The sequence below is a fragment of the Terrapene carolina genome, unplaced genomic scaffold (genome assembly GCF_002925995.2).
Source record: "Terrapene carolina triunguis isolate 2854851 unplaced genomic scaffold, T_m_triunguis-2.0 Scaffold38, whole genome shotgun sequence".
NCBI lineage: Eukaryota > Metazoa > Chordata > Testudines > Emydidae > Terrapene > Terrapene triunguis.
The window spans coordinates 6,180,490-6,189,550 of NW_020664389.1; positions in this window are offsets into that span (position 1 = coordinate 6,180,490).

Below are 9,061 nucleotides of genomic sequence, written 5' to 3' on the forward strand. Positions count from 1 at the left end.
TCATATTCTTGGAAAAAATATCTTCTCAAGAATAAGGAGAATCTTTTTTTATAGAATTTCAATTTATTCCATTGACAGAAAAGTGTATGCTTCTAATTATATAAGATTTTATGAACTGTAGACTAATAAATAGTAGAAGCCCTTTAAATTACAGGTTACTGATATTTTCTGTAGTATGTAGCCTTTAATGTTCTGAGAATTAAACTTGTCTATTTGGTCCGATTTACATTAACTGCATAGTTATTATGTGTTCCTGTATTTTTAATTTTTTTGGGGAAAAAATTCTTAGTCTGTTTATATAGGTTGCATTCTGCCAAGGGACACAACTGTGGGAGGAAAACAATAATCACAGTTTTGTGAGGCATGGATTTTGGGTATACATTAGAATTGGTCGTACATTCGTCCTGCAGATAATTTCAATATGGGATGAAAACAAAATGTCTTCCTGTATCAAGAAGAAAAATCACAATAGAAAAATTTGTCACAAAATGAAAAGTTCTGAAAAATTTTGATTGAAATGTTGAAAATTCTGAAAACTTTGAATTTTAAAAGTTTCAATTCAGTTTCTCAAACTGAATTGAAACATTTAATTTTGGCTTGGTTTGATATTGGGCTAGGTCTGCTTGAGCTGCCTGCAATGCCTCATGGGAGTTGTAGTTCATGCCTCCATCGTCCTCTGTGTCAGGCTCCCTACCTGGACTGCCTCTCCTATGATGCATGGTAGTAACAGGAGTCCTATGATGCACTGTGGCAGTTCAGCCAGTGGGGAGGTGATGCACCATGGCAAACATAGTCCATCCACAAAACTCAGTCCACAGAAGACAATGATTATCATGAAAAACATATGGGGGTTATAGTGTACCACAAATTGAATATGAGCCAACAATGTGATGCAGTTGCAAAAAAAGGCAAATATTCTGAGGTATATTAACAGGAGTGTTGTATATAATACATGAGAGATTCTTGTGCCAATCTGCTTGGTGCTCATTGGGCCTCAGCGGGAGTATTGTGTCCAGTTTTGGGCACCACACTTTAGGAAGTATGTGGACAAATTGGACAGTCAAGAGGAGAGCAACAAAAGTGATAAAGGGTTTAGAAAGCTTGACCTATGAGGAAAGGTAGAAAAAACTGGGAACATTTAGTCTTGAGAAAAGAAGACTGAGAGGGGACTGAATAAGTCTTCAAATACGTTAAGAAATGTTAATGGCCTTAATCAGCAGCAAGGGAGATTTAGGTGAGGTATTAAGAAAAACTTCCTTCCTGTTAAGTACTGGAATAGGCTTCCAAGGATGCTGTGGAATCCCCATCCCTTGAAGTTTTTAAGAACAGGGTAGACACACCTGTTAGGTATGGTCTAGACATACTTAGTCCTGCCTTAATGTGGGAGGATGGACTAGACTGACTTCTTAAGGTCCCTTCCAGCCCTACATTTCTGTGATTTTGTGCAGTGTCTGAACTGCAACTTTCATGCATCAAAAATGTAGATTAATGTCACGCTAACCTGAAATGAAATGTTTTGATTCTGTGCAAATAACCAAATATTTTTATTTGAGGTAAAGTGAACCCAAATTAAATATTTTCTATTTTCCAGGTAGCAAATAAAAAGAAATCTGCAAAATCTTTGATTTTTGCAGAAACCATATTTTCTATTAAAAATAAACAACAAACAAAAACATATTTTGACAGAAATTTCCCAACTACCTCTACTCTACACAGTTACTGTAATGTCTTTTTTTCAGAGAAAATCTAAATCTGATGGGGAATGCTAAAACACCTCAAACTCAGTCTCTTTCCCTATCTGTGCCGTGAGTTATAGGGATGTTTAATAAGAGGAGTTTGCTCAGCCACACTCCTCTTCACAGTCAGCTGATGCGGTTGTCCCCCTGCCTTCTTTCCTCCCTATTTGTGGGAAAAACTGCCGTTATTTTCGAATATCTCTTGGGTCATTGTTACTTTTCCTGGCAACTGCCTTAATGTAGGATTTTTTTTTTTTGGATGAGGGAACAGTCAGCTACACATTGCTCATGCCTTGCTGCTACCAAAAGAGAACAACAGAGGGCTTCCTCTTGGATGTCATAGCAGGGGTACTATATAGGGGGACTACCTGTACATAAGTATTTGCAGGATCAGGTTGCAAGTTCTCAGTCTCAAGTGTCTTTGGGTCTTCTAAATCACTTTTTGAGGAACTTTCCTATATTTCACTGAATAGTTCAGCAAAATTAGTCAAAAACTTTCAAACTTGGATGCTTAAATTTGGACAACTAAAGCCACATTTCAGCACTCAAGTCAAAATGGTGTAGTATTTCAGATATGCAAAAACTCATGTGAAAGCAATGTTAAACTTGAAAATTCGAGTACACTGGCTGGGAATTCCATAAATACTTATTATTTCTGCAGCAGTGTGAAAATGGCCACTTGTATATAATATGTTAAGTAGGATTATTTGACATGGTGGTAAACTCTGGTGTCCAGATTACACAAGCTCTCCCACTGGTGATAAAGCCAGTGGATTTGTACGGATGCTAGAGTAACAGTGGGAAGACTGGAAAAAAGTCTCAGTGCAGATGCAGTTGCAGAAGTAAGAGCCCTGTTTCCTTTTTTGTCTGCTCACCCTGTTTAAAAAAAAAATACCTTTCTAGCTTTCCTTTTGTATCAGAAAGTAGCAAAACAGTGCACAGGCTCAATATTTTACAAATCCTTTTTTGGTCATCCTTCAGGGTGAAATTGACTTTGGTGTAGAGAGCCTGTGCACCACATAAGCCCCTCCTGGTGGGAGAGGTGGTGGGGGGATGAAGCACTGATGGTAAAGCAGCCTTGTTACAGAAGCTAAAAGTTTATAGTAACTTAGTATATTCAAGTTAAATATTAAAGCACAATTCAAATGTAATAGACTTCCACCGAGCTTCATTTAATAAAAAGCTGTATTCCTTTACTTGTAGCTTATAGCAGGATCAAGTAGTATTGTCCAAAAGCATAAAAAGGAGAATTTATAGTATACTGTCTGAACTATTTCAAAGCTAATGATGTTTGCCATAAAACCTTCAGGGTAACTCCATGTCCTATCTAACACAGTAAATGAATGACACTATTAGGAACTGGAACAACACTGTGACATAAGAAAAATTACAGCACTAATTGGCACTGCACTTATAGGCTTTCATATTGGTACTTTAAGTCCTCATTGTTCCTTTAGCAGTTATGTTACACGTCTTTTGATGAATAGTATTTCTATTCAGAATTGGCAGATAAAGCTCTGTTTAATTTAATGGCTGTATAACGCACTTTAGGTTAACACCAGTATAAAAGGGTCAACTCAACAATAACCATAATAGAAAACAAATAAAAAATAAGACTCTCTTATGGAAATAGTCTGATTAATATTCATATCTGTGTGCTTACAGATATGAAAAGTATATGAAAATTGTGTATACAACAAATTGTAGTTCCCATTAAATACAAAGTGTAGTTCCCATTAAATACAAAGATAATCTTTTAAAGATTTAAGCAATTATTAATGGACAGTATCTATTCTCAAGACAATTGAAATGCATTTAAAAATGTACTGGATAGTTGACCATTAACTACTTCAAAACTTGCCCATCTGGCATGCTGTCCTAACCCTATATGACTAGGTTCCCCCCTGAAATGCTCTCTACAAAGCCCTCCCACACTTCCTACAGCCAACAACCCCCAAATCTCTCTCCCCATCCAAGTACCCAGTCCCCTGTGAACCCTCCCCACAGCTAGGGACTCATCACCCTTAGATAAAGAATTAATGAATGTCAGTCAGTAGGGGCTTATGGGGAAAAAAGATCCTGTCAAACTAACTTGATATATTTTTTATGAGATTTCAAGTTTGGTAGATAAAGGTAATAGGATTGATGTAATATGCTTAGACTTCTGTAAGGCGTTTGACTTTATACTGCACGATATTTTGATTTAAAAAAAACGGAATGATATAAAATTAACATGGCACACATTAAATGAATTTAAACTGGCTAGCTGATAGGTCTCAAAATGTAATTTATAAATGGGAAATCATCATCAAGCGAGTGTGTTTCCCTCAGGGATCATTATCACTGATAAAGTTTTCAGATGACAAAATTCGGGGGAGTGGTAAATAATGAAAGTCACTGATTTAGAGTGATCAGTAATCTCATTCTCCCTCCATGATTTGCTATTTTACATAGGATACTGCATTGCACTGGGTAGTGTACTACTATGTGCTTAGTGTGTGAGGTAGGCCAGGTATGTAAAAGTCAGTGATTAATTAAACCTTTCTTTTGCCCGTGGTTGAAATTAAAAACAAAAAAAAAAGGTTTTTATATGCACACCTGTTAGTCTTCTCTCCCTTTGGTAAAGGCAATTTTTTTTTTCGTGCTAAATGGACAAAATTTCAGGTATATGTGAGCACGGATTGGACAGTGTTCAAGTAAACCAATAATATCTAGTTGGTCACAATCAGCATTCTGCATATTCTGCAGTATAGTGGGACCAAATTCTTCAGCCACGATCCCTAAATCCCACAGCAACCACTGGGAGGAAAAAGGGTGAGAGAGACAATGTGGAGAATTTCTGACCAGAATACCAGCCCTGATGGGAAAACATGAAAAACATTAGGCTACTTTTGATATTCCTGTAGTTTTAAAGCCTAAAAATGGTTCTTAAGATTCAAGAAAAGGAGGTTATAGGATTGTACATTTCTGCTGCTACTTTAGACGCAGGTATGAAAATCTGATTTTTAGTAAATGGTTTTGTAAAAAAAGATTTTGGTGTATTGTTACAGTTTGTCAGGAATGTTTCCCTGGATAAATTTTATAATAATTTATTTTTTTAAAATTGTGCGACTGTGCTTGTAGACAGATATTTGATGATAGAATTCCTGTCAAAGTTATTGAAGATGGTGCTTTTTTAATTCTTCCAAGCAATTTATATGTAAGCTAAAAGCTAAAAATGCTGAGAGTGACTTAATTTTAAAGGATGCTTTCTGTGTAGCTATAGCTTTTAAAAGCACTTCATTCATGATTAAAATGCACTGGTTTTAACAACTACATTTAAAAAAACAAGACACAAAATGAAATCTGGGGAATTTAAAGCTTTACTCCTTAGGAGCTGATCTTCCAGAAACTTCAGATGCTTGTCTTTCAAACTCTGTAGCCTTCAAAGCTATTATAACCAAGAAAACTTGTGATTTTTTCAGGAGAAATTTTGTAATGTCAGGAGCCAAAAAAAGTCATATTAGGCATCACAATTGCACCTTCTCCAAAGTCATCTATTCTGCCTAAAATAATATCATAGGTGAAATCATAGCCAATGGGAGCTTTGCCATTGAGTTCAGATTTCATCCAATGTCCTTAAAAATGGTGCAAAAACTCTGAAAAAGGGACTGTGTAAGTGGCACTGTGAATTTCCATGTCTGACTCCATGATTTCCATATAAAATTGTTTCAGTCTACAAGCAAAAAGTTTTTAATTCTAACTGTGAGCCCAGCAAATTCACTGTAGGATCTGAAAATCAAACTAATCTTTTTTGTCTTGTGCATTGTCTCCAGTATTAAATATTTCTGCAAGCCAAATTCTATATTTGCTTGCATTTGTGCAAGCTACATTGTGTTCAACAGAGGTTGAGCAGGTGTGAAGGCAGAATTTTGCCTCGGAATTGGAATTAATGTAGTAATGCTGATGGTGCCCAAGCTAGAATAGAAAATCCAGCTCATGCTCTTCTAGCTGTGTGGGTTACCACTACCTGCCTGCTGAAATAGGAGCGAGAGAATAGAACAATATCATTTTATCCCTAAAATACACAGGTAGGATTCTAAGTACAGACTGCAATCTGTTGAATTAGAAGGTGCCATCCTTACATGCTATCTGTAGGGGGTAAAGTGTGTCCTAGTGCATAGAGCACTGGACTGGGAGTTGGTAAACCTGGGTTCTATTTTCTGTTCTGCCACTGACCTGCTGTCGAATCTTGGGCAAGTCACGTCACCCACCCGTGTCTCAGTTTCCTATCTGTAAAATGGAGATCCTGATAATGGGACCATCCTTTGTAAAAGCATTTTGAGGTCTATAAATGAAAAGTGCTATTAAAGAGTCAAGTTGTAGTATTTTAATATAATATCACTTTTCAGAGTACAGCTACCATTTCATCAAAAATAAGATAAGTGAATTCATGATTCTCTTAAGAAGCCTTGGCAGCCTATTTTAATTTAATTTAGACAAAAAAAAAAACCCCAACAATATAAATGAAATATCCTAGAACTCTAAAATAGCTAGTTTCTTAATTGCTTGGAGAATATGTTATGTCTATGAAGATTTTTTTTGGTGATGTGTTTGTAATGACTTTCTTTCTTGATTTGTGGCTCTGCCACTGAGTAGTATAGACATCCCAAACATCCAGGAGTAAAAGTAATCTTGACTACACAGTGCAGTAACACCTATACATATCCAGAGAAAAAAGTCTATGCCAATCTGGAGTTAAGGTTGAGAATCTATAGAAACGAAGGAGTTTGAAAATTTTACAGGAATGTTGTAATTATCTCTAATACTAAGCATTAAAAACCAAGGAAATTAGGGATTAAAGTTCAACTAAAAATAAATCCAAATGCGGTAAAGTATGGAAATTCACCCAAACAATCTTAACACTGCCCTGTAGAGATAGTATGCAATGACCATACAGTGTAATGTTTGTGGTCACAGATTAGATAAAACTGATTTTTATAGACACTACCTTTTAAATTCATTTTTTCCCCTTAGAGCACATCTTTCTATGGAATGTACAGTTCCAAGCACATCAGTATTCAGATTCTTGATTGGTACCTTGAGGCACTGCTAAAGTACAAATAATTAATAACTATAATAATTAATTTAACACTACTACATTATTACTAGGCATAACAAGTTCTGCTGCAATGTTGATTTTGTGCAAACTGCAGTTGTAAAGATCTTAATAGTGATTATGATATACTGAACATATGAAAAGAAAAATTTAGTAATATTATTTGTTGATAAAGGTATGTGGCATGGTTTTTTCTCCAAGTCTGGCCATTTCTAAATTTTCCTTGCAGGACTTTCCTTGTCTAAGGCCCTAGCTTCCTTTATCCAAGACAGAAACTCCAAAAACCCTCTTACACCTTGGTTGAATCTATCATGATCCAATTGCCAGCATGACTCTGCAGTAATTACTCTGCATCTTTATGCAGTGCTCTAGACAGTGCCACTTGAATTTAGGGTCACTCAGCATTGGAGATCTGCATTCCTATGTAGGAATGCAGATCTCCTATAACCTACAAACCTGGCCCATCCCTTTTACTCCTATATAGAGGTGGATGAATAACAGATTGTTGGTTTGTTTGTTTGGGGTTTTTTGTGGGGGGTGGGGTGGGATTTGCTGGCAATTCTGGGGGAGAAGAAAATCATTTTGGTTACAAAGAAACGTTTTGTTTGACCTGAAGTAAAAACTTTTGTTTCAGTTTTAAGCATTTTAACATTTACAAAAATAAAATTAAAGGACGTGTCCAAATGAAGTCATTTCAAATAAAATAAAGTAACCATTTTGTTTCAAAAATATCAAAATGAAACATTTCAATTTTCCTGGTATTTGTTAGGGTTTTTACTTTTACCAAAACAAGCTGGCAAAATAGACCTGAATTCACAAAATGTTTTGGTGTTGCCAAATCTGCTTTTCTCACACACACACACAAAATGTTTTAGTCAAAATTTTGTGCCCTGTTCTAGTCCTGTACTTTACTTTTCTCTGCTTTTAGGGCCAACTCCTGGTCTCATAGAAGCCAATATCAAATCTCCAATTGATTTCAGCAGGACTGGGATTTGTTCCTCTTAAAATGAATAGCCATCTTTTTAAAACCAAAAAATAATAGGTTGACTTTTAGTATATCCTTATATCCACCCTTTTAATTTCAGAATGGTTTGTCAACATATCACTGCCATGCTTGTCACAGCCCTTGTAATGTTATTGGCTTCTGAGTCTGAGAATGATTTTGCGGCCAGAGGAATCTGGCAGCGATTACAAGCCTAGTGATACCTCCACTGTGCAGAAAATTGTTATTGATAGTGGTGAGGATAAACTAAAGCCTGATTAAGGAGAAGCAGCCTGACCAGGAAATGATAGGAGAGATGACATCCACTTTTAAATGGCAAAACCAGAGCACACTGGTGGAACCCTCATTCTCTCCTGCAGATTTCAGTATTGATATTTTTTCTCCTCAGTTTTCTGACAAAATTGTATCAAAATCAGTGTGACAGAGCATGGGACCATTTGTGAATCCCACCTGCAACATATAAATAGCTCCTTACAGACTATAAATGAACTTCCTAAGTAATACAGGGTGGGGATAGTACAATAAATGTGAATGGTTAAAAATCCCAAATATTTCTGTATACTTCTCTATCCTACTTATGTCACTATCCCCCACTCCCTCTCTGTAATGAACAGAGAGAGATGCTCCTGTTGTGATTCCTTTTGTTACACTGAGTTCGGTATTTCTTCCCAGGGTTTATCCAAAGTCTAATTGGAATTTAAAAATGCATATTGATTTCCCATTTCAGCAAAGGTATGTCCTTATACAAGATATTTCCATAAGTCATCCTTCCATTTTCATGGCAAAATTAGTATGTCCAATATGAAATCAAAATTAACATTTTTTTTGTGGCACTAAAGTATGCAGTGTGGAGTAATAGGGAGTCTTTCAAGTTGTTGAGTGCCACGTTAATTTTATCCCCAAATTACTAACAATTTATAGTCTAGAAAATAAGGAATGATAGGCCAGATATTAATAACTGTCTAAATGCCAATTTAGGGAAGTGATTCCCTCTGTAGACACGTGGAATTCTTTGCTGTGCCTTAGAGGACACTATGATTAAAATGAGCAAAATAATCACAATTATTAGCTATGACTGTTTTGTTAGTGTAAAAAAAATGGAACAATTGTTACATCAGTTAAAATCTTTTCCGTATGCCTTTCTGTGGAAAGCTTTTAATCGAGAGCACACGTTTAAGAGTTGGCTTGCCTATTGAGGGAGCATTCTTTTCTTGGCAAATTAAA